The sequence below is a fragment of the Balaenoptera ricei genome, chromosome 12 (genome assembly GCF_028023285.1).
Source record: "Balaenoptera ricei isolate mBalRic1 chromosome 12, mBalRic1.hap2, whole genome shotgun sequence".
NCBI lineage: Eukaryota > Metazoa > Chordata > Mammalia > Artiodactyla > Balaenopteridae > Balaenoptera > Balaenoptera ricei.
Window position 1 is genome coordinate 36,072,683 of NC_082650.1, and position 25,407 is coordinate 36,098,089.

Consider the following 25,407-nt stretch of genomic DNA (forward strand, 5'->3'; position numbering starts at 1 on the left):
AAGCAAATAGCATCTAATTAGAATCTTCTCTTCATTCAGGTTTCTTCTGAAGATGAATTTTCTTTCATTTTATAATAGATTATAGATCCATCATCTGAATTCAAATTGCAATTGCTTTGTGAGACTGAGATGAGATAGATCACTCGGGTTCCCTGTTCACTGATGTCTGCACAAAAGAGTGATTGGAGAGGATACACGCAGAGCACTTCAAAAATGGTCACAAAATTGTTTTATTTATGTTTGTAAAATATATTCTCTCCAGAGAATTCTGCTCAACTTGGAGACAACAGCTCTTTCAGAGAGGTCTTTCTTATTCATATGTTCCAGCTGGGTTGAGCAAAATCTTGAGAAGACAAAGTTATACTTCTCAGGTTGATAGACTTTGCCAGAATGGCTCAGGGAGAGAAAGGTAAGAAAAGGTATTCTGCTTATTTGTTTATCCCAGAGTTGAAACTAGGAGAAAGTAAACAATTGCTTAAAAATTTTAAGTACTAAATCCACCAGCTATAAGAAGCTGTATATGTCACTAAACACATAATTCACAGTCAAGACAATCTGAATATCTCCCTGGAAGATGCTAATATGCAGTGCAGTTCTTTCAAAGTAGCTATTTGAAAGATATTTAGTGATTTAGAGATTGATTTTAAGTGTTTACAGTGTGTTAGGCAAATTACATATATATGTACATATATATGTATATATATGTGTGTGTGTGTATATATATATATATATACATATATATATATATATATATATATATATATATATATATATATACATTTTTTTTTTTTTGGCTGCACCACACAGTTTATGGGATCTGAGTTCCCCAACCAGGGATTGAACCCAGCCACAGCAGTGAAAGTGCAAAGTCCTAACCACTGGACCGCCAGGGAACTCCCAAGGCAATTTACCTATATTTTAAAATTTAATCTGCATGGTAATCCTGGGAGTTAGGTATCAATAGCTCCATTTTAAGGAGGAATGGAGTAGGCTTTAAAGAAGGGAAGCAATTTCACCAGGGTCTCACTGGACACTGGGTTCACACACAGGTTGCCCTTTCTCCAAAGCCTGTGTTCCTTCCACTACATCACACTGCCTTTCTAGGAAAAATAGTCTTCAGAATTATTGACTTATTTCATACTGCTTTCTTTATGAGAACGCAAAATTACATCAGAGCAAATCTTCTCAGACCCAACCATTATGTGGAAAAGAATTCTATACAAACAGTAATTCTGTGAATGGAGAACTATAAGTAAATCTCCCATTAATATTTCCTAGTAGGCAATTTTTAAAACTTTGTAATTTCACTTAAACAATATAATCTTGATGTTCATTATGAACCAATCCCTTGGCATCCTGTTTGATTAAAAAGCAAATGAAAAGGCAAATCCAATTAAGTACTTGTTTCTTAAAGTTCTTTCTTCATTTGACTCCTAGACAACACACTTCTTTTCTCACTGGTCATTCCTTCTTACTCTCACTAGCTCCTCGTTGTCTCCCTGGTATTTTAACAAACAGGCTTAATCCTCTAACCTCTGTATTTATCCTCACTCCCTTTGCCAATAAATTCATACTTAGTAAAAGATCAGTCTGAATAGTCCCAAATCATCATTTCCATTCACAAACTTTCCCCTTAATCTTTTTTTTTTCATCTATAAATACTTCATTATATTTTTTTAGTCTTTTAAAAAACATAATTACAACATTATCATACCTCAACAAATAAATAATAATTCTAAATTAAAATTTAACAGTAAGCCTACATTCCCCTTAATCTTGATACTTATAACCCAACTGCCTTCGCAAGATCTCTGTTTATGTATAGGCATCTCAAATATAAGTTGTCAAAAGACAAATTTCTCATTGTCCCCCACCAAAATGTTTCTCTATTAGTTTTTTCTAATAAAAGACAATGCCATCCTTCTAGTTTTCAGCATCCTTGATTGCTATCTTTCTCTAACACTTTACATCCAATCTTTGAATAAACAGACATTACTGTCAAAATATGCCCAGAGTTTGATGATCTCTCCTGATCTAAGCAATCAATTACAGTAAAGATCTTTTTTCAGTAGCCTTCTGGCTGGTCTCCCTGCTTCTTCTACTCTTGCTCTTTCCAGTTTATTCTCACAAAGCAGTCAAAATAGATCTTTAGAAATACAAAACTTTATTTTTTATGTTTTCCTCTGCTCTAACCCCTTCAACGGCTCTGCATGTCACTCATGCAATGCCCTTAAAATGACCCACAAGGCTTTGTGTGCCGACTCCCTCTCCCTTTTCTACACTCTCCCTCGACCATGCCAAACACAGGCCTATGTTAGTTTCTTCAGTTTACTGTTCCCTCAGATCTCTCCATAACTCGCTCCTTCAAGTTCTCTGCTGAAATGTCCCCTCGTCATTGAAGCTGCTCCCGAGGACTGGGTATAAGGCTATTCTTCCCAGGGCTCAGCACTCCCTATCCGCTTACACAGCGTCATTTTTACCCTTTACGCTTTTCACACCAGACATGTTACACATTTATTTACACATAGAATGGATCCCCCAACCGTAAGCTAACTGGAGGGCAAGGACTTCTTCTATTTTTCAATACTCTTTTCCCAGCCACCAACAAGGAACAGTGCCAGCCACAAACAAGGTGCTTAGAAAATATTTAAAGAATGAATAAGTGAAGTATAACCAGTGAGATAAACAGGCAATCAGAATGTCTTAAAGTCTTTATTGGAAGTGGCAAGAATCTTCACATGGTCAAAAAACGTAAACAGTCTAGAATATTTGGGACACAAGAGGAATAATGTGGCAAAAGAACTGTTGAAAAGCAAAAGTGGAATATTTTACATGGCTTCACTTTAGAATGATAGCTTCAAGTCTAGGATCTCAGAAAAAAAATCATGAGCAAAATAACTTAGTTCATCCATTAATAAGCGTTACGCAAAATTAACAACATAACGAAAACTTTCAGTCCACTGGGTGTTAAAATTTAACAGAAACCACTTTAGTTTCATAGGTCTTTAAGAGATTTAGCTGATGCTCATTCCAAGGGACCCTTAACAGATAACACACAGATAAACTGAAATAGTCCAAAAGTTTCTCATTAGAAATGTAACTGGGAGCATTTTTATATAACTTTTAAAATTTTGAGCAAGGCCTGGGTACCAAATCAAATTTTGTCCTTAATAAGCTTTGAGACTCTGGATGGAGTGGCATGCAATTCCTTGGAGCCATATTTCCTGTTTATAAAACAAGAATAGATAGCCATTCCTGTATCACGTGGTTGTTATGAGGATCAAATAAGAAACATCTACTAACACAGTATGGAACGTGGAGTGGAGTCATCAAGATTCCTAAATTTTAGCCCTTGGTCCCCGTGTACTTAAGTGTAGCCTTAGAGAAGACAATTGACCTTATAGGTTTCAGCTCCTATATCTACAAAATCAAGTGGTATGGCTACTTGATCTTCAGGGTCTTTAAATTTTAAGATATGCTACATATCCTTTGAAAAGCGTTAAGTAAACATGTGAATATTTGGTACTAAAACAAACAGCTGCAGCAAAAATGATGCTTATGTCCTCTGTATCTACTCAAGAACAGTTTCTGCGGTGCTAAACCAACCCTGCCCCACACTCACACCTTCTGCTCCAGAGTTATCTACAACACTCAAGGTGTGCCAGTCACCCACATACCCACCCGCCTCAGAAAAATAGCTACTATAAATATTAAGATGGTGAAGCCATAAACCCAGCTTGTGATTACTAAACTAGTCTATGCACTAAACAGCCCAGCACTGTCGCAAGTGGATCACTTTTTTTTTTTTTTTCAGAAAATTATGATGCCAGCAATAGACAATGGCAGCTTCTTAAAAACATCATAATTAAACAGCTGTTGTAAATACAGGAGATCAAAGCTTTTTTTTTTTTTTTTTTTATATTTCTTTGTAGCTTATTTATTTATTTATTTATTTATTTTAATTTTTTTTAATTTTTAAATTTATTTATTTATGGCTGTGTTGGGTCTTCATTTCTGGGCGAGGGCTTTCTCCAGTTGTGGCAAGTGGGGGCCACTCTTCATCACGGTGCGCGGGCCTCTCACTGTCGTGGCCTTTCTTGTTGCGGAGCACAGGCTCCAGACGCGCAGGCTCAGTAGTTGTGGCTCACGGGCCTAGTTGCTCCGCGGCATGTGGGATCTTCCCAGACCAGGGCTCGAACCCGTGTCCCCCGCATTAGCAGGCAGATTCTCAACCACTGCGCCACCAGGGAAGCCCCAAAGCTTTTTATTTAATAGTGAATAAATCGGTTTGTGACTCAGTTTCCTCATTTGAACAACAAAAAAAGATAATTTGTCATGTCTTATAGATTGTAAGGAAACATATACTTCAAAATGACCTTTGTGTTTTGAAGAACAATAGTGTAAATGACCTTCTCTCTCACAGTCTATCAACTGTAGATCTCTTTGAAATGTTTCTAATAAAGTGATAATTGAAGCTCATTACTACTAGGTTATTGCATGATCCTAAAGGACACTAATAGTAAAAAATATAAATAAATTATAATCAGCAGTGTTGGCACAATGAGCATTTTATCCTTCTCCAATTGTTAAAAATGTGGCTCCCTCATGCAAAAAACCTTTCAGATGTACCTCCAACTTTTCATCTTAAGAATGGTTTTCTTGGGCTTTCCTGGTGGCTCAGTGGTTGAGAATCTGCCTGCCAGTGCAGGGGACACGGGTTCGAGCCCTGGTCTGGGAGGATCCCACATGCCGCGGAGCGACTGGGCCCGTGAGCCACAACTACTGAGCCTGCGCGTCTGGAGCCTGTGCTCCACAACAAGAGAGGCCGCGAGAGTGAGAGGCCCGCGCACCGCGATGAAGAGTGGCCCCCGCTCGCCGCAACTGGAGAAAGCCCTCGCACAGAAACGAAGACCCAACACAACTAAAAATAAATAAATAAATTAATAATAATAAAAAAAAATTTGGCAAAATATAAAATTTGCTATAAAAAAAAAAAAAAAGAATGGTTTTCTTGAGGTAAACCAATCGTGAATCATAGAATAATAAACACTCAGGAGCTAATCTTTATGGTTTGCCTATTTAGCTCATTGAAATAATCAGTGAAGATGCTAATTTTGAAAGTACAATGAATTCTACATTATGTAGTAAAGTCTAGATACTAAGGTCTATTAAGATTGGCAGTGATAACTATGGTTTCTGGCATCACCTGCTGTGAGGTTTTACAAAGAGTAGGGGGAGTAACAGATACTTCCCTGATCTCACCCTCATCTGTGAAATTTCTTTTAAGACTCTTAAATCCTAGCAAATAATTAGTTCTGCAATATGAATATAGCCTTTAATAAGGCAAATAAATAATCCAAGTACACTCTCCAACAACGATGGCCCCCTGAAATAGAATAAAGTTGTTTTAAATCATCTGAGTTGTTTTAAATCATTTGAGTTATGACGGTTATTTCTTTCATTTGTAGTTACATATTTCAAAGGAACTCCTTTTTTGGGGGGGGGACCAATCTCTTTTAACGGAGACAATAACATCACAAACCTTTTGGAAACACTCAGAATGAAATTATATGTTTTTTTTCTTTTTTTTTTTGGTTTGTTTATTTCCTGTTCAAGAACTTAAATCTTCTTTTATTAACTGTCATGTTTATGAAGTGGCATTGCGGCTTGCCTTTCCCACCGGGCAGTCCCTCTCTTCCCTCCTCTTCTCCCTCCCCAGCCCACCCCCATGACTTTCACCACTCTTCTCCTGTGTTAATTTGCACACCTCACCTGCTCCCCTGTAATTGACCGTTGCTGTGTGTGTGGTATTTGAAGGGGCAGGGAAAGAATAATGAGAGGAATGTGCGTGTCAGCTTCCTTTGCCTGATACACAGCCATCAGAGCTGGGTTTCTGCCCTCTCCTCGGATTTAGTGAAAATACATAAGTAATGATCCTTCATAGCACTTTGAATATCATCCAAAGAACCCAAAGTGCTTTATAAATATGATGCCCTTGACACTGAGTGCCACTCATTATTCTCTTTCGAGAGAGGCAGAGCAGTCCTCATCCCAGAGGCCAGACTTTGAGGACATTCGGTGCTAGATCCTTTGACTCGCACATCTGGGAATGTGAACTGAGAAATCGCTACCACTCAGGCTCTGGATGTATCCTGGACTCAAAAAGTCTGCATGATTAAGCGGGTGAGCAGCAGACAACACCACCACCACCCTCCCCAGGCATTTCCCCTGATTAGCCTGAAATCCAGCCCATATTCTTAATGTGACTATTTTGGTCTGTGGGTTCATATTAGGTTCACAGATGAAAATAAGCAAAATCAAGGTCCAAAATTCCACTTGGAACCAGGAAGACTTTGAATTTCAACTTTAGAATAGTCTTTTGTGTTTGTGATTACCAGTGTGGGTTACCTGGGAATTTAATCGAAACTAAAGTATCTTAAATGAATATTGCATACAATTCTGAAAGTTAAGATTAACTTCCACTGACTAATATGTTGTTTTCAACTTTGTGATTTTGCCGGGAAAATGCCTCAAAGCAATATAAAAGTGTATAGCATCTGTTTGCTAGCTAATACATGGAGGGTCATCTCTGAAATTCCCAAGCTATTGTTTATGATGACATTTATCCTTTATTAGAAATGGTCACTTATATATACCTCAGCCAAATATTATGTACTGGATATTTGTATTAATATCCCAAATCCAGATGCAGAGTCTACATTCTTAACCAATCATCCTTGATATTGTTTGTGACATTTTAGGGATATTTGAAAATCATGGAGCTAGAATATCTTTTGCAAAACCAAAGAAATACAATAAGCAGTTATGAATTAATGATGCTCGTATTTTGACTAATTAGATAGATTTTAATTTTTCTTTTCTCATTTACTTGACGCAAACAATCTGGATGAAGAGAAAAAAAGACATTTCTTTTCAAAGTAAAGTATAGTGACATGACATTATAGCTACTCTTTATGGTGTGGCAAAGACTAAGAGTAAAGGGAAATAAAAGAAATTGTTCTTTAATGTATTAGGGATTTATAAAATCTCATTGCTTTATTCCACGGTCACTGTAACTTTTGAAAGTGAATGTGGTCATTAACCATCTGGTTTACTACGAAGTTAACTAAAAAAGTGTCTCGGAAACGCCAAAACTGGCTTCAACTCCCAATGCTAGTTTATTGCTCCACGGGCCCTAGCATGTCTAAACTCAAGGGAAGACGGTGCTTGTACGGCAGTGAAGCACGGCAAACACCTGGAATATATTCTCCAGAGTGAAAACAGCAGGGAACTGACCAGAAATAACCTCTCTCATATTATTGCTTCAATTAGACCAAAACAACTTTCCCTTTGAAAACTTAATAATAAACACTGCAGGTCATTCACTTGTTTTGAGCCCCTTTGGGAGAGAGGAGCAGATGTATCCCCTTAGCTAGCCCCCTTGCTGTCATAGAGACAAGAGGCACAAATCAGGACAGATATTGATTTTAATTGGAACCAACAGCAGCTACATGCCATATTAATTTTCACATCTTCCTACAAAAAAATTTTTTTTAAATGTTGGTTTCTGGTTCTGTGAGGTTGATTAGACAGTGATATAATTAATGCATTTGTAGACTGAACAATACTTAAGCAAACTTAAGTACTTCTAAAAGTCTTACTGTGAACGAAAAGCATAGAAGAAAACATCCTTAATAAATTAGATTCTTGTTTACAACCAGTGAATGGGCATTTTCCTTAATAGCTTTCACTGGAGTCTCGAAAGATGCCACAGATATAGCGAGAACAAGCAGCAAAGAGAAACTTTTATAAACCTAGGTGGTTTGTGTTGTTATTTTTCTTCCCTTAATTAGACTTGTCCAATGAAGTTGTTTCCACACAAAACAAAATTGACCTTCAAATGTGCCTTCTTTACCCTCACTAGATCTCAACATCCTCTAAACATAAAAGTAATGCCATTGTCTTTATGAAGAAACAAAATTTCCTCCCAGTTCTATCTTTCCCCACACAGGCTGGGAGGTGCAGTATGTTCTATGCTTATTCTACCCATATACAAATTTAGTTGCTTGCTGACCCCCCTCAGAGTAGTTCTCAGACTTTCCCAGGCTCCACATTTAGATATTCTGTAACAGCAGGTCTAGGGTGGGGCCCAGGAATCTGCATTTATAACCAGCACTCCAGTTCATTCTGATCCAGGTGATCCAAGTTTGGGAGAACACTGACCTGGCAGCTTTGAGCCTAGATAATAATGACACTTAAAGAGATGGAGACTAAAATGGTGCAGTCTCAACTCATTTATTCCCATAGTGGCAAAATAAACAAGCTGGTAAAATTGTAATCATAGATCTCAAAAGACAGCATTTATATGTGATTTAGCTTAATTCATTCAGCTCTCCAACTAATATTTATTGAGAACTATTGTTTGAGTAGTAATGTGCTGGGTATCAAGGGAGAAAATGTTCAACAGGAAAGAGAAGGTTTTCATTGTAATTCCAGGTTACTGAGATGGGTCTATAGTTTATGTGTGTGTGCTCTTATTTACAAGGTTTATATTAAAGAAGAGGAAAAAAATAAGAATAAAGTGAGTTATTTGGCAGGAAAAAAAAACACGAAAACTATCAATTTTTGTCCTCTTACCTTAAAAATCCATATTTTCAATTTTTGCTCTAATATATAGCATTTCCATCACATCTGCAGACAAAAGATTGTTTTAATAGACAGTGATATATCCTTACTATGTTATTGAAATTATGTCTTTGTGTTTAATGATAGAAAAATATTTATGCTGAATTGTAAATTAAAAAACAGATCTCAAAATACTATCTATGTATGATAATACATTTTTGTGATAATAAATATCTATTGTATGCTAGAAAAAAGGTTCTATCCAGTGAGATTACAGATTATTTTTACTCTTTTTCCTTTGCTTGTCCATATTTTCTACATTTGCAACCACGTATTACTATTTGTTTACATATTACTTTAATACTAGGTTAAAAAAAAATGTATTTTCAAGTTGACTGTTACATACCAGCTGGGAACTTGTGAAATAGCAAGGGTGCCAGAAAATAAGACCAGATACAGAACATTCTAGAAGGGAACTTCTTGGGCTGCTTTATCTTCCTCTTTTCTTCAGTACTCCCAGCCTTCCTGGAGAGAGTTGCAAGATAGGACTGTAATTTAGAGTTAAAAGATACGTTATAAATTAAATTAAAAGATATGGCTGAGGCTGAGGCAAACCCTAGATACAGATCTGGGACTAGTCAATGTCCACCAAGGCTGCAAGGAAGTGAATAAAATCTTATTTGAAAACCTTAGGCAAAATGGGTAATAAGAAACTGTCCCTGGGTTTGGAAATATCAATACTTGGAAATAGAAAATACTCACCCTTACCTATACTATATTTGTAAATTGGGAACATCAGTAGTAATTTACAAATATGTGGAAATTTTCAGAGAAAGTTAAAAAATAGTCCTAACAAATTCTTATCAGGTTTTGTTTATTTTATTGCTGCTTTTTAAACATTTGAACTGACTAACCCTCAAGAACACACTATAGAATTAAGAAAATATGAATAAAATGTAAAAAAAAAAAAAAAAGAAGAGAACCAAGGTAAAAAGCAAAGAAAAAGGATACTCAACCCAAGGGTCTTAATATTAGTTGGCTTGCATAAAGACAAAGGGAAAAAATAATGATGACAACAACAAAACAATAACCACATTTTACTGAGCATCTGCTAAGTGCTGGACACTGCTGGGCAGTTTATATAATCATCTCCCATCTTGACACAACCCTGAAAGGAAGACAATAATAACCACATATACCCGTGAGGAAACAGAATTCAGAAAGATTAAGTGAATTGCCCAAGGCCAGTTCACATCACATAAGTGGTGGAACAATTGTATATTTTACGATGTTTAGAAACATGGCTGAACAACTCCATATTATACCATTCTGAAATGTTTAGAACATTAATACATATCATTGATATATATTTATTCTTCTATTCAATCATTGGACAAACCAGTGGAAAACAAACAGACAAAACTCCCTGCCCTCCTGGCCTTTCTAATTGGAAGAATATCGACGAGCCATTTATGTAGTATGGTAGTGGTAAACGCCACGAAGGAGAATAAGGCAGGGAAGAAGCCTAGGTAACGTTGATGGGGGGCGGGGGTGGGATGGGGGCGTGGGCATCTCCTGGAGGCCTTTGTCTCCCTAAAACTGAGGTACCTTTTAATAACACTTTTTGAGAGGTATAGACATTACAGTACCTTGCTTATTTTCAAAGCAAGCTATACACGATCTTTCTTGGAGGGGGTGAGGGCTAGGGAAAGCTGTTTTCTAGTATAAAAATAGGCTACATGTGATCTGATAGTCCTTTTCCATATTATAGTCTTAAGAGTAGGATCTCCTCAAGAGGAATTCATAGTTCTTTTTACCTCTTTCTTTTGTACTCCTTTTTCTCTCGCTTCACTGATTTTAAGTCAGTTTTGGGAGCTTGGCAAGATCTGTTTGTGCCAAAGCTTCCTTGTTCTCTAAGCAGGTTTTCCCAAGCTCGGGTTTAAAAGACCCCCTGGAGAAGCAGTACAAGACAAACACTAATTAGCGTAACAATTTATTAAGGAAGATCTTTGATCTTTTCTCACCTACCCAGTTGCCTAGTTCTGCTTTGTCTCCACAATTATAAAATGTGTTTACATAACTAATTAACACAACAGATTGAGTTTTACTGAGTACATGATAATAAGTGGTCCAAATGGTTTGATCTCATGATAAAGGAGGAAGTGTTGGGAATTAGCACTTCCTAAGAGATCCAAATGGGAGTAACCATTTTGAGTTCCCATAAAACAAAAGTTCTTAATGTTCCCAAATGGGACATTCTATTATAGTAAGGTTCAGTATTTGAACCCTCACTACAGAATGTTTTATAAGAAAAATATGTAAATACAGCAAATTCTGAGCTGTTTTCAGAGATGGAGCAAGCTTTTAAAAATATCGTGTTTATTTTCCCCCTGTAAATTTTCCTATTAGTAACTCAAACTAATTTTAGATCAAGTATTTTGGGGAAAGAAAGTTTGCACTTTTGTTTTGTTAAACTCACATGTAAGAGATGAAGAGTTTATAGTTGTAAAGAAGCCCAGTGTGGAGATTATAAAGTCTTTTGTTATAAAACTTGTAATTTTAAAGAGTTAGAATCTTCCTGCGTCGGTGGTCATTTAGCACCTTCTACAGTATATTTTAAACTCTAAAAACATTTTTTCCTGGTGGGAAGAATCTCATATTTCCAAGGGCAAGTGAAAGGCTAACATCAAAAGATTTGAGGCAGGGTCAAAATTCCAAAAATCTTTTCCTCTCCCAAGAGCAGGTGAGATATACAGATTTTTGCCCATCCTTGATTTCTGAATTTAAAATTCAGTTCATTCTTCTGAGAGGTTATTGTTTATGCACACTTGGAAAAACTCAACTTTCTGTGGAGAGAGAAAGATAGAGACTTGTGATTACAAAACAGTTTGACAACTTAAGTGCAAATGAATCAGAAACATGTGGATTAAATTTCCCTTGAAATACACATAATTTTTAAAAATTAGGAGGAAAGGGGCTTGGCAACAAGCATTTTAGTTTCTGCCAAACCCAAAGCGTTTGGAAAATAATCCAGATTGTGGTTGGGCTCTCTCCTTCAGAGTCAATTTTCAATACCTGAAGTTTCAAATCACCAATACAACATATACATATAGAAATACTTTAGCACGTCTATTTTTACTATTGTTACTTCCATATTATTTTAGGATCAATAGAAATCAAAGTGATTGTGAACAAACTGAATCAGAGGTGGGGAGAGATTCCTCATTAGAGGATTGGCATACATTCCCAAAATAAATGGCAGCAAGCTTATTCTAAAGAATGCTGGCATATGAGTATCTTACACACTGGGAGAAGCAAAGGCATTCAGAGAAAAGGATAGTATATATTTTAGGATAGTCACGAAAGTGAAGGTCCTGCAGGACACTAGGAAACCTAGAAGAGAGCATATCTTTAATCTATCATGATTTTTTTATACTATGATCAATATTACCGAATGAAAAATACCCTCAGGAATTCAAAGTCTCATCTATACTTACAGGAGATACCACTATCCTAATATTGAGCATTTTCTCTTATAATTAGAAAGTATTTTTCCCCTTATAGGATAATCCAGACAGTATAAATCGTCCTGTTTACAGACAAGGAAACTTCATTCTTAAATGTCCTACATGCATGAAGCTTTGGATTCCCATATAGTAACTATTTAAAAATCTGTTGACTACATAGACATGGAAAAGGAAAAAAGGGGAAAAGGAAGGAAGGAACGAAGAGGGAAAGGAAGGAAGGAAGGAAAGAAGGGAAGGAAGGAAGGAAGGAAGGGGAAAGATAGCAAAAAGAAAAAAAAAAGGAAGAAAGACTGAATTCCTAGATTTTCTTTAAAGGCAGCTTTTGGAGAATTATAACAAAAAAGCACTAAATGTCCCTGGGGTATTTAGGAACAAAACTGCAATCTTAGCAAAGCAAACAGTGACAGCAGAAATAAAACCATTACCACCTATGAGTGCCAACACTGAACCAGACACCGTGGTAGGTGCTTCACGTGCATTGTCTGTTTTAATGTCAACACAAACTCACAGGACAAAAAGTTATAAGCTAATTAACTCACCTAAGGTTTTAGGACTGGATTCAGAGTCAAGTCCTTCTCAGTCTAGAGCTCAAGCACTCATTCACTTCGTCTCTTTCCCTAACATGTTCCGCAGCAAGCCTCCCTCAATCCAAGACTCATTTGTTCAAACCCTTCATTATCAATTAGGAAACTACTATCTAACGCAGTTACTGAGGTCAGCAATGTGTCCTTCCCGAGAGTGCAGCAGGATCCCTGAAGCGAATCTTACCACACAGGGGTCAGCTGCCTGTACACTCAGAATATAAGAACACTTTCAAATTTAACACACTCTTTTCTATTTATTCAAAATCTGTTCCAATTTTATAAACAGCTGTCTTTTAGGAGATACAAATTAAGTAAGGAGAGTTAACATCATGTTAGTATGGAATAGAACTTCTTTACAGAGAACTTGGGATTTTTAAAGCCATATACACTTAAAAAAATGTATTTGCTCAGAAATCTCAAAAAAGTATATAATTTTCTTATATTGTAGTACTATATATTATTAATCTCCAATTGGGTGATAAGAGAGTATATAAATAGAGTATCAGATATTTAGCCTATTTGATCAGGTCAATAACTTTCAAATGTACCTACAAATCAGTAACACCCACTTTCTTCATAGGTTGGTCTATATTAATAATTAATTATTAAGGTCAGCTTTTTTTAGATTCAACTATTTGCTATTTTAATTCCCAAAACTATTCTAATTGCCACATGACCGAATTTTTACTAAAAAATGTTATTATTTAAGAGAATAAATGTATCTCTCTTGAAATAAAAAATTCTATAGATTAGAAAATTTTCAAATAAAATAATCTTTGGGTCACATTCCTTGTCCCAGAATATGGGCATTTTTGTCTCCCAGAAATACATAATAAAGCCAAATTAGTTCATGGAACCTGTGTTTAATGAAAAACTCTATGAATAGAAAATAATCATTTAAGTTCACTGGTTCAACATTTATTATCATTATTTTCAAGACATTGTACTGGGGATTAAGTAAATAAGATTTTGTTCTGCCTTTAAGGAAACTGAAACAGACCCAGCAATCTCTCAGTAGCATGTGTGATATAAGGATATATTCCTCAGAATAAAAGAAGCGTTCCTTTCCCCATATTTCACCATGCCCTCAGTAAAGTGTGAACCATTAGTGCAACTCTTAATTGAATGTATTAACTACATCTAGTCCCAAATGTTCCATTTGTTGCTGCTTCTTCTTACCTAAATTGAACCTGTAGAACCTAGGTTCAAACAGCAGAAAAGGAAAGCTGGTAAAGTAAAATTGATGTCAGAGAAAGAGTCAGAAAATACATTTGCTTGAGAGTTAAAATCACTTTGAGGCACTTCCTGTACTTTTTTGACTTAATTCGTTTAATAAGTATGTATGGCACGTCTCTGTTTTAGGCACCTGGGAATTAGAGATGAGCAAGACCGAGTCACTGACACAGCTTACATTCCAGAAGCACTTAGATAGCCTCCCTGTTTCCACCCCATTTGCCTTGGACTTTGCCATTGAGGCAGAAGAGAGCCTGGGGTTCACCTGGAAACACCCCCTCCCTTTTTTTTTTTTTTTTTTTGCGGGGTCTTAGTTCCGAGACCAGGGATGGAACCCAGCCCCGGCAGTGAAAGTGCCGAGTCCTAATCACTGGACAGCCAGGGAATTCCCTGGAAACCCCCTTGTAAAGTTGCTTTCTTACATTATCAAGCAGTAATGTTCACGTAATACTTTACTCAAAATAAAAACACTTGAAAATAAACTTTAAGATATTAAATCATCACCTGAGTTTTCTCTGAAGGACTCACACAACTAAAGGTAACTTGGGGAGGCACATTCTTCTTCCTCCTGCCATGTGAAAGACAAGCCCCTTCGAGGTGCCACCTGTGGGGTGTGGGACGACCAGCCCCCTTCTTCCACCGTCAGACTACAAGGCTCTTTCTTGCCATAATGAAGAGGCTGATTGATGGAGTCACCTTCCCACTGCTGACACTCTTATCTTTCTCAGTTTAGCAGTAACAGACATGACCTGCTCCCTACCAGCTGGGCCCTGTGTGAGGGGCCCGTCCATCACTCCATGTCCCCACTCCATCTGTTCGCCCCTCCTCCAAATTTCAGCCCATATGCCTACTGGCAGCAACCAATATGTCTGTCTGTCAGTAGCTCTGTAATGAGACCAATTTATAAGGTCATATAATCCTGACTCGTAAGGAAGAAAAAAGAAGCCTGTCCCAGTTACTGAGAGAAAGTCACCTTTGCCTCTGGTTCTCATGACTGTGGGAGGTCATGTATGAAAAACCAAGAAATAACTTAAAATTAATTTCAAATGGTCTGTTTTCCACCAAATTTCCTTTAAAAGACACCCCCTCTGTTTTGCTTTATTTGTCAGTGATCTTAGCTAGAAGTTGCAAAATGAAAATATTGACCTTTAGGGAGGAAACTAAGGTCGAGAAACAATTTAGCTTACTCTGTCAAATAAGTGAACATTCTACTTCAATTCCAGTAGTGTTTGTGGTTATCAGCACACCCTCTCTCTCACTTGCATAGGAAGTTTATGCACAGGATTTCCAAGGACCTGTCAGTAAGAGTTGCATGTTTATATGGCACAGCAGAATTTTCCCCAGGAACGTTTTGTGCCTTCAGCTGACTAGTGCAAATTAAATTCTATGTCAGTTTTGCCCACAGGCTAAGAGCACCTCATTACATTTTATTGAATTCAAATAATTGCAATCAAAACATATGTAAGCACAATGCCACCAGTGAGTCTTTTTTTATGATATAAGCTGTCATGGGCAGTATATTACTTTTCTTTTCTACAAAGCATGGCACCTTATACCATGCAATTCCCTAGAGATTACACTCAACAACTGTTAATTAGTTATGATATGTGAATGTTGCTGTGTTTAACAGGAACAGACGAAGACCAAACACTGGATTGAATTAAAAGCCTTCCAGGATATCTAAACTTGGAGAATTATCGGTTTGTGCTTTTTCGTCATTGAGGGACTCATGCTGACTGATCCAAAAGCCCCTGCTCAGCTTGGTTGCAGAGTTCAGAGTTGATTTCCTGGCTACAGTCATTCCATCCCCACACCCTGCCACCCCTTCTCCATCACCAATGTAACCCTTAACTAAGAGGCAAGTGTGTGAAGGCGGCAGTCGGTGAAATGAATGCCAAACACTGCCATGCCTCAGTGTTTTAAATTTTTAACTCAGCCCATTGCTTACACTTCATTTCTGTATTTCTGACCCCTAGAACCACAACTTCCTACTGGTAGAAATTATAGTTACCTGGTTAATAACTAAGCTTAATTCTAGTTAGTGTTGATTATGGGTCTGGTCATAATCCTCTACAGCAACAAAAAATGTTCAGTTTTATGTAGAATCAGGCACCCGATGAGGGAGAAAAATTACATGTTCTGAACGTGCTAATGCTGTCTTTCTTAGGACTTCCTTTAGTAATTAAGGAACATTTGTTAATTTGTATAAAATATAACAAAATTTAGAACTGGTATCTTCAAAGTTGGGGCTCTTTTTAGTAATTAATGTATATAATAATAATTAAATTTACTTTACCTAAAGCTAAATATTTTGTTTTCTATGTTAAAGTATTAAGCCCAGCATACAACTATTTCTTTTTTTTTTTTGACCATGAATATTACCAGGCTTTGAGATTTTATTTTAATTTAATAAAAATAACCTATTTTCCTTCATATATGTCATTTGATTGGCCTACCATTAAAAAAGAAGCTTTTGTTGAATTTCCAGTAGTGATGCTCCTGTATAGATCTACCCATATTCTTTCACATAATTTCTCTTTTGATTGGCATTTGCAGAACAGCTGGCTGGGTTTGTTTTTTAGCCTATAGCTAAAGAGCAAAATCAATCAACCTGAAATAGATTTCAGAGAAAAATACATAGAATATTCTATTCAATGGGTTTTGGATATATCTAAATCTCATCATATTTTTAATAAAAATGGGACTTGCCTAATTTATATTTTAAGATTATTCATCATTGTAGTATAAAGAATGTAGGAGTAAAGTCTCTAGAGAGAAACTGGTGATTTGAAATTTAAAAATTGCTTTGCATCTATATTTTTGTCTCTAATATAGAGGCTGGAAAAAATGGGCAGTTGTGAAAAATTGACCTATAATCTTTTGAGTGTAACATTGAATAATGGAAGTATTCAGATATATGTAGGCCAAAGCTGTAGATGAAACTTGGAGACTACATAACTACATAACTACATAACTACAAAAGGGATTTGTTGGTTTCACCATAACATAGGGGACATATCAGTCTGCTTTCCTGAGACACAGCTTTGCTCAGGGATCCAGGAAGTTATGTGCGAGAGCTCAGGAAAGAAAGAAAAAGAAAAAGGAAAAAAAAGCAGGGTCCACTTATGAGAATGAAAGTTGTGCCGTGTCTCTGGAAAGCAGGGTGCTGGGCCTCTGAACTGAGAACTAGGGTTAGGAAGATTAGCAGAGGCTGGATAGGGAAGGTCCAGCTAAGCAGTTTGGAGTTGGTCCTTAAAGTAACAGCTTTTTAAGAGGATTAACATGATAGGGTTACATTCTAGGAAGAAGCCTCTAGTTGCAACACGAGAAATGAAGGAGTCTGGGGAGAGAATGGAGGTGGGAGAACAAGTACAATAATACTGTTTTGGCAAGAAATGTTGAGCCTCCTGAAGCAGTGTGAATGGAGACAGGGGACCCATTGAAAGCTATTAAAGAGTTAGAGTTATTAGGTCTTGGTGACTGACTGGATTTGGGTGTTTAGAAGAAACAGGAGGCAGGAAGGGATCAGAGATTTCTGATTTGAGTAACTGAGAGATACTCTTCTATGGCAAGCAGAGGAAAGAACAGGTTTGGAGGAAAAATATGCTAAATTCTTTCGGGATGTGTTGAAGTATCTATAGAACATGGATGTAGAGAAACTCAGTGTGCAGCTGAAGCTCTGAAAGAGGAGTGTGGGATAAGATTTGGATTGTAAGTTTCAGGCAGAGAGAAAATATGAAACCATAGAAGTACATTACATTGCCCAGATTTTCTTAACTACTTACTATAAACTAACACGGGACTCAAAACACACTTCCCTGAATGAATCAGAAGCCCTTTCTTCTACTTATATCTCAGGTATTAACCCTGATCTACCCAAGGAAGGGTTTTCCAGGTTTGGAGGTGAACTGAAGAAAATGTCCTAATGTTCATTTCCCTAGTATGATATAGAAGGCACCATCTAGTGTATCTGTTGTTTCTGGCGCCGCACTCCTGTCAAATCACTCATGCTGTTGGGCAGCTGGAAAACGTCTTTGTGGTGGAATAAGTCAGACACGTAGCCACGGGAAGTTTTCCTAGCTGAGCAACTTGTACCAAGCCAACCTCATCCATGACACCTTCTCTGGAAGTTACCCTTCCATGTATCCACTCTAGAACATTAATAGATAGTTTAGCAGTCAAGTGTTTATTTATTTATGATAAATAAATATTTATGATTTTTTGATGTATGCACTTCCTTTCTTCTCCTCCTCAGACAAGTAAATTGTAAGACACTAGATATCAAGGACTGCCAAATCCAGTTCATTATCTCTGCTCCTTCTTTCTAGTTTCCTCACATTCGGACTCCCCACATTTAGTGGTTTACTATCCCCTTTTCCATGTAACACCAGCTTGAAGAACAAAGAATTTTAGAGGCTTCAATTTGCACCTAGAGGTACCCACCACATACAGCTTAGGGCGTTCTCCTTATCAGCTGCTTCAGGACACAGTGCCTCAAGACTGGCCTTTGGACTCTCAAGCTGTGCTTAGATCCAAGCTCCTCTCATGGATGTTCTGATATTAACCATCTAATTCCTGCTGGTGAGAGCCCAAGTAATACTTGTCTCCATTGCCACAGTTTGCAAGGCTAGAGATGTAATTTTATCCATTTCCAAGTTTCTGTCCAGTCCTCTAATTCCTCTTGTTTTTTCCAATCTTGGAATTGGAGCTCAGGATCTGTCCTCCAGCCCAGTTGCGTCCTGAAGTCTTGAAGCTTTGCTACTTGCAGACACATACAGTTGTCTGAGGACCTTTAAGATTTTTGTATTTTTAGGAATCACGTGGTCAAGAATATGGTCAACAATCTTATTATTCATTGCTACTCGTTTCTCCTCTCCCCTGGATGTTTGACATTTACTGCTTCCTCTCAGGACTAGTGACTGGAAGTGACAGAGTCCAGATATTTGCATCCATTCATCTGGATTCCTGAGTAAGGATGACCGGGAGCAGAGTCAGTAGGCCCTAACACCCACTAATCTTCAACAGAAAGGCAGCAGGAGAAACAAACCTTTGTTGTTTCCATTCACCAAGATTTTTTGGATTGCTAGCTGCCATAGTGTAAACTAACCTATCCTGAATAATAAAATCACCTTCCTCTCTTTGCTGTTCTTGGGTCACCACTCCTATTATGTTAATTGGCTACTTATCACCTCTGGGGGTGCTGATTACCAGTGCCAGGCTGACCAATATCTTGCCTTGCCTCCTGGACTAAATCTCAGAACAGAGGATTTGACTTAGAGCAAAGAGGAGTTTTCTTGAAATAAGAGCTTTAACGATTATAATTCTAAAAGTTAGAAAAGAGGAGATGGAAATTTTGTTCTTTGTGAATGCTTAAAAATGGGATAAAAGCTTTTGCGCACCAAAGCTTTTGCATTGACAAAATGAAAAGAAAACCTACTGAATGGGAGAAAATATTTGCAAATGATATGACCGATAAGGGGTTAATATTCAAAATATATAAACAGCTCATATAACTCAACAACATAAAAAAAACCCCAACCCAATTAAAAAATGGGCAGAAGGCCTGAATAGACATTTCTCCAAAGAGGACATGCAGATGGCCAACAGGCACATGAAAAGAGGCTCATCACTAATCATTAGGGAGATGCAAATCAAAACCACAATGAGATATCACCTCATACCTGTCAGAATGGCTATCATCAAAGAGAACACAAATAACAAGTGTTGGCAAGGATGTGGGGAAAGGGAACACTTGTACACTGTTGGTAAGAATGTAAATTGGTGCAGCCACTGGGGAAAACAGTATGAAGGTTTCTCAAAAAACTAAAAATAGAACTACCATATGATCCAGCCATTCCACTCTGGGGTATATATCGAAAAAAAAAGGAAAACACTAATTCAGAAAAATATGTGCTCTCTAGTATTCATAGCAGAATTATTTACAATTGCCAAGATATGGAAGCAACTTAAGTGTCATCAACAGATGAATAGATAAAGAAGATGTGGTATATATATATACAATGGAATACTACTCAGCCATAAAAGTAATGTAATTTTGCCATTTGCAGCAATATGGATGGACTTGGAGGGAACTACGCTAACCGAAATAACTCAAAAAAAGACACATACTGTATGATACCACTTATATGTGGAATCTAAAAAATACAACAAACTAGTGAAATAGCATAAAGAAACAGACTCACAGTCATAGAGAACAAATAGTGGTTACCAGTGGGGAGAGGGGATGGGGGAGGAGCAATACAGAGGTAGGGGATTAAGAGGTACAAACTATTATGTATAAAATAAACTACAAGGATATATTGTACAACACAAGAACTATAGCCAATATTTTATAATAACTATAAATGGAGTATAACCTTTACAAATTGTGAATCACTATATTGTACACCTGTAGCTTATATAATATTGTACATCAACTATACTTCAATTAAAAATAAATAAATAAATAAACAAATCACTACATTAACAAATTAGAAATAAAAAATGAAAATAAATAAAAATGGGATATAGATTGGATCAATCTGGAATGACTTAAGGCAATTCTGCCTGAAAGCAACGGGATGGACTGAGGCTGACTACAAATGAAAATTCTGCTACTTAACAAGGGTCCCACTGAATAGTGCATCTCTACAATAATGGCTCATCATTGCAAAAACAGTAAACATAAATTTTGCTAGACTTATTGCAGAAAAAAAATGTGCTATTTTTGCTAGATAGCTATTGTAGTGATGCACCCTCTAATAAGATGAATGTTAAGTTGATATAACTAATTAAAATCAGTATAACAAAAACTACAAAAGTATATTGGCATCCATGCCTCAGGGAATCACATGGCACCCCAGAGAGCTCACTCTGCATTGGAACCACAATGTCCTCTACATCAAGAAGACTTCAGGACTCTTGCCAAGGACATTGGCACACCTGAATTAACAGAAAAAAGATGGACTGATGCATCTTCTAATGCCACTTCCTAGGAGGACAAGAGTGGAAAATACTAGTCTTAATCCTGCTCCAATCAGTGGACTATTTTACTTCACTGAAAGAAGATAGAACCACCTTTCAAAATACCAGTTTTGTTGAATTATAAATTATATTTTTAAAAATGTACAGATTTTAAAGTATAGTTCAAAGTAAATGCTGTGTGACTACCACCACCATTAAGGATAAGGAAGAGTTCCACAATCCCAGAAGTTTCCCTCATATCATTTTGCAGTCGATACCCCTCTCCTTGTTAACTGGACTTCTGTCATCATAGCTTAGTCTTTCCTGTTCTAGAATGTCATATGTAATCATATGGTATGCACTATTTTGTGTGACTTCTTTCTCCCCTTATAATGTTTCTGAGATTCATCCATGTTGTTAAGCCTATCAGTAGTTAATAGAGTTGTACTGCTGAGTAGTATTCCTTATGTGAATGGACCACAAGTTGTTTACCCATTCACCTGCTGATGGACATGTGGAATGATTCCAGATCTGGTTATTATAAATAAATACATAGCAGTGAAATTGCTAAGTCATAAGATAGGTTTTTGTTTAACTTTATAAGAAACTTCCAAATTATTTTCCAAAGTGATGCACAATTTTATATTCCTATGGACAATGTATAAGAGTTCCAGTTCATGTTAGTTTTAATTTGTATTTCCTTCGTTGACTAATGATGTTGAGCAACTGTTCATGTGCCATTGTATGTATGTGTGTCTCTATATCTGTGTGTATCTGTGTGTCTGTGAATGTGTGTGTGTCTATGTGTGTGAAGTGTCTTTTGAGTCTTTTCCTCATTTAAAAAAATCTGGTTATCATTTTGTTAGTGAGCTGTAGGAGATTTTTAATATGTTCTAGATGGAAGTTCTTTTTCAGATATATACATCATGATTATTTTCTCTTATTCTGTGGCTTACTTTTTCATTTTTTTAAATATGTCTTTTGAAAAACAGTAATTTTTAATTTATATGAAACCCAATTTATAATTATTTCCTTTTTTTCTTTTTTCTTTTTTGATGTCCTAAGAAAACTTCACCTGCTCCAAGATCAAGAATATACATCATGAAGATATCATTCTATGTTTTCTTCTACAAGTTTTATAGTTTTAGGTCTACAATATGTTTTTAGTTAGCTTTTGTGAAAAATGAGAGAGAGAAATCGAAGTTCTTTTTAAAACAAATATTTAGTATTCTAGCACCATTTGTTGAAAAGACTATTATTTCCACATTGAATTATCTTGGTGTGTTTTCAAAAATCAGTTAACTGTATATGACTTTATTTTTACAATTTTTAATCCTGTTTCATTGATCTACTTGTCTATTCCTATGCCAATACCACAATATCTTAATTAGTTAGCTCTATAGTAAGTCTTGAAATCAGATGTTATAAACTCTCTCTGTTCTTCTTATACAAAGTTGTATTGTCTAATCTAAGTACTTTGAATTTCTATATGAATTTTGGCATCAGTGTATCAATTTCTATCAAAAAGCCTGCTAGGATTTTGGTGAGAATTGCATTGAATCAAGAATTGACCTCTTTAAAGTATTGAGTCTTTTATTTCATCACTATGGTGTACCTTTCTAGTTAGTTAAATCTTCCTTAATTTCCCTTAGCAATGTTTTATGGTCTTCAGGTAAGGAAAGATTGTGAAAAACTGTGGCAAAATATTTAACTACTTTGATAACATAAACAAATTCTTAGGAAAAATGTTTCAATAACCAACATAAAAAGAAATTTTAAAAATGTAAATAACACTATATAAAAGACATTAAATTCACAATTACAAAGTCTCTTCCACAAGACTTCCCAAGGTCATTGACATCTCTGTATTACTTGTATGCTAGTCCACGCTAAAATTCATATGGAATCTTAAGAAATCCCTAATAGCCAAAACAATCCTGAAAAAGAAGGATGAAGTCTGAGGTCTCACACTTCCTGATTTCAAAATTACTACAAAGCTAGAGTAATCAACACAGTGTGGTACTGGCATAAAGATAAACATAGAGCATTGGAATAGAGATACCAGAAATAAACCCTCACACACATGGTCAAATGATTTTTGACAAGGGTGCCAAGACCATTCAATGGGGAAAGGACAGTCTTTTTAACAAATGGTGTTGGGGAAACTGACTGTCCATGTGCAAAAGAATGACGCTGAACCTTACATTTTACCATATACAAATATTAATTTAAATGGGTCAAACATGTACACATAAGAGCTAAAAATATAAAACTCTTAGAAGGAAACATAGAGGGAAATTTTCAAGACACTGGATTTGGCAATGATCTCTTGGATATGACACCAAAAGCAAAGGCAACCAAGGAAAAAAATAGGTAATAACACTACCTCAAAATTAAAACATTTGTGCATCACAGGCACTGTCAACAGAGTGAAAAGGCAACACATAGAGTGGGAGAAAATATTTGCAAATAATATATCTGATAACTCATTAATATCCAAAATATATAAAGAACTCCTACAACTCAGCAACAACAACAATAAATCAATTAAAAATTGTTAAAGGACTTGAAAATATATTTTTCCAAAGAAGACTCACAAATGGCCAATAAACACAAGAAAAGATGCTCAACATCACTAATCATTAGGGAAATGTAAGTTAGGACACAATGAGATACCATTTCATACCCATTAGGATGACTATTATTTAAAAAACAAAACAAAACAAAACAGAAAATAATAAGTGTTGGTGAGGATGTGGAGAAATTGCACCAGTCTTGCACTGCTATTGAGAATATGAAATGGTATAGCCACTATGGAAGACAATACGGCAATTCCTCAAAAAATTAAAAAGAGATTTATTATATGATCCAGCAATTTCACTTCTGGGTTTATACTCAAAAGAATTGAAAGTAGGGACTCAAACAGATATTTGTACATCCATGTTCATAGTAATGTTGAAATATTATTTGGTCTTAAAAAAGAAGGGAATTCCCTGGTGGACCAGTGGTTAGGACTGTTGCTTTCATTGCCGGGGCCTGGGTTCAATCCTTCATCAGGGAACTAAGATCCTTCAAGCTGTGCAGAGCAGCAAAAAAAAAAAAAAAAATTAAGAAGGAGATTCAGACACATCCTATAACATGCATGAATCTTGAAGACATCATGCTAAGTGAAATAAGGCAGTCACAAAATTACAAATACTCAGTGATTGCATTTATAGAGGTACCTAGAGTAGTGAAATTCACAGACAGAAAGTGAACTGTAGTTTCCAGGGACTGGGAAGAGGGGGAATTACGAAGTTATTATTTAATGAGTACAGAGTTTCAGTTTGGGAAGATGAAAAAAGTTCTGGAGATGAATGGTGGTAATAGTTGCATAAAAATGTGAATATACTTAAAGGCACTGAACTGTACACGCAAAAATGGTTAAAATGGTAAATTTATGTTATATATATTTTACCACAATAAAAATTTCTGACAGATTTCATCAGTGAATCTATCTGAAGATGGAAGATTTCTTGGTGGGAAGAATTTTAATTATGAAATCAATGCCTTTAATATAGTAAAGTCCATTTAAATTTTCTATTACTTTATGTGTCAGTTTTGGTGGGTTGTGTTTTTCAAATAATTGTCCTTTTTTCTAAATTAACATATTTATTAGCATAAAGTTGATAAAAATATCCTGTTATGCTTTTAATGTCTCTGGGACCTGTGGTGATGGATACACTTTTATTCCTGATATTGGTAATTTATGTTCTCTCTTTTTTTTTGATAAGTTAGCTAGGATTTCTGCTTTTTATTATTTCTTTTCTTCTATTATTATTGTTGTAAATTTTTAAAGTGGAAGCTTAACTCACTGATTTAATCCTTACTTCTTTTCTAATATAAGCTCTTTTTTTTTTTTTTTTTTTTTTTTTAAAGATTTTTAATTTTTATTTATTTATTTATGGCTGTGCTGGGTCTTCGTTTCTGTGCGAGGGCTTTCTCTAGTCGCGGCAAGGGGGGGCCACCCCTCATCGCGGTTCACGGGCCTCTCACTATCGCGGCCTCTCCTGCCGCGGAGCACAGGCTCCAGACGCGCCGGCTCAGTAATTGTGGCTCACGGGCCCAGCTGCTCCGCGGCATGTGGGATCCTCCCAGACCAGGGCTCGAACCCGTGTCACCCGCACCGGCAGGCAGACTCTCAACCACTGCGCCACCAGGGAAGCCCGATAAGCTCTTAATGTTATAAATTTTCTTCTAAGAACTGGTTTGGTTCCATCCCACAAATTTTGATATGCTGTGTGTTAATTACCACTGAGTTCAAATTATTTTCTAGTTTCCCTTAAATTTCTTTGATCCATGAATTATTTAGGTGTGTGTTTAGTTTTCGAATATTTGAGGCTTATATTATTATTGATTTCTTTTTAACATCTTTATCTGAGTATAATTGCTTTACAATGGTGTGTTAGTTTCTGCTTTATAACAAAGTGAATAAG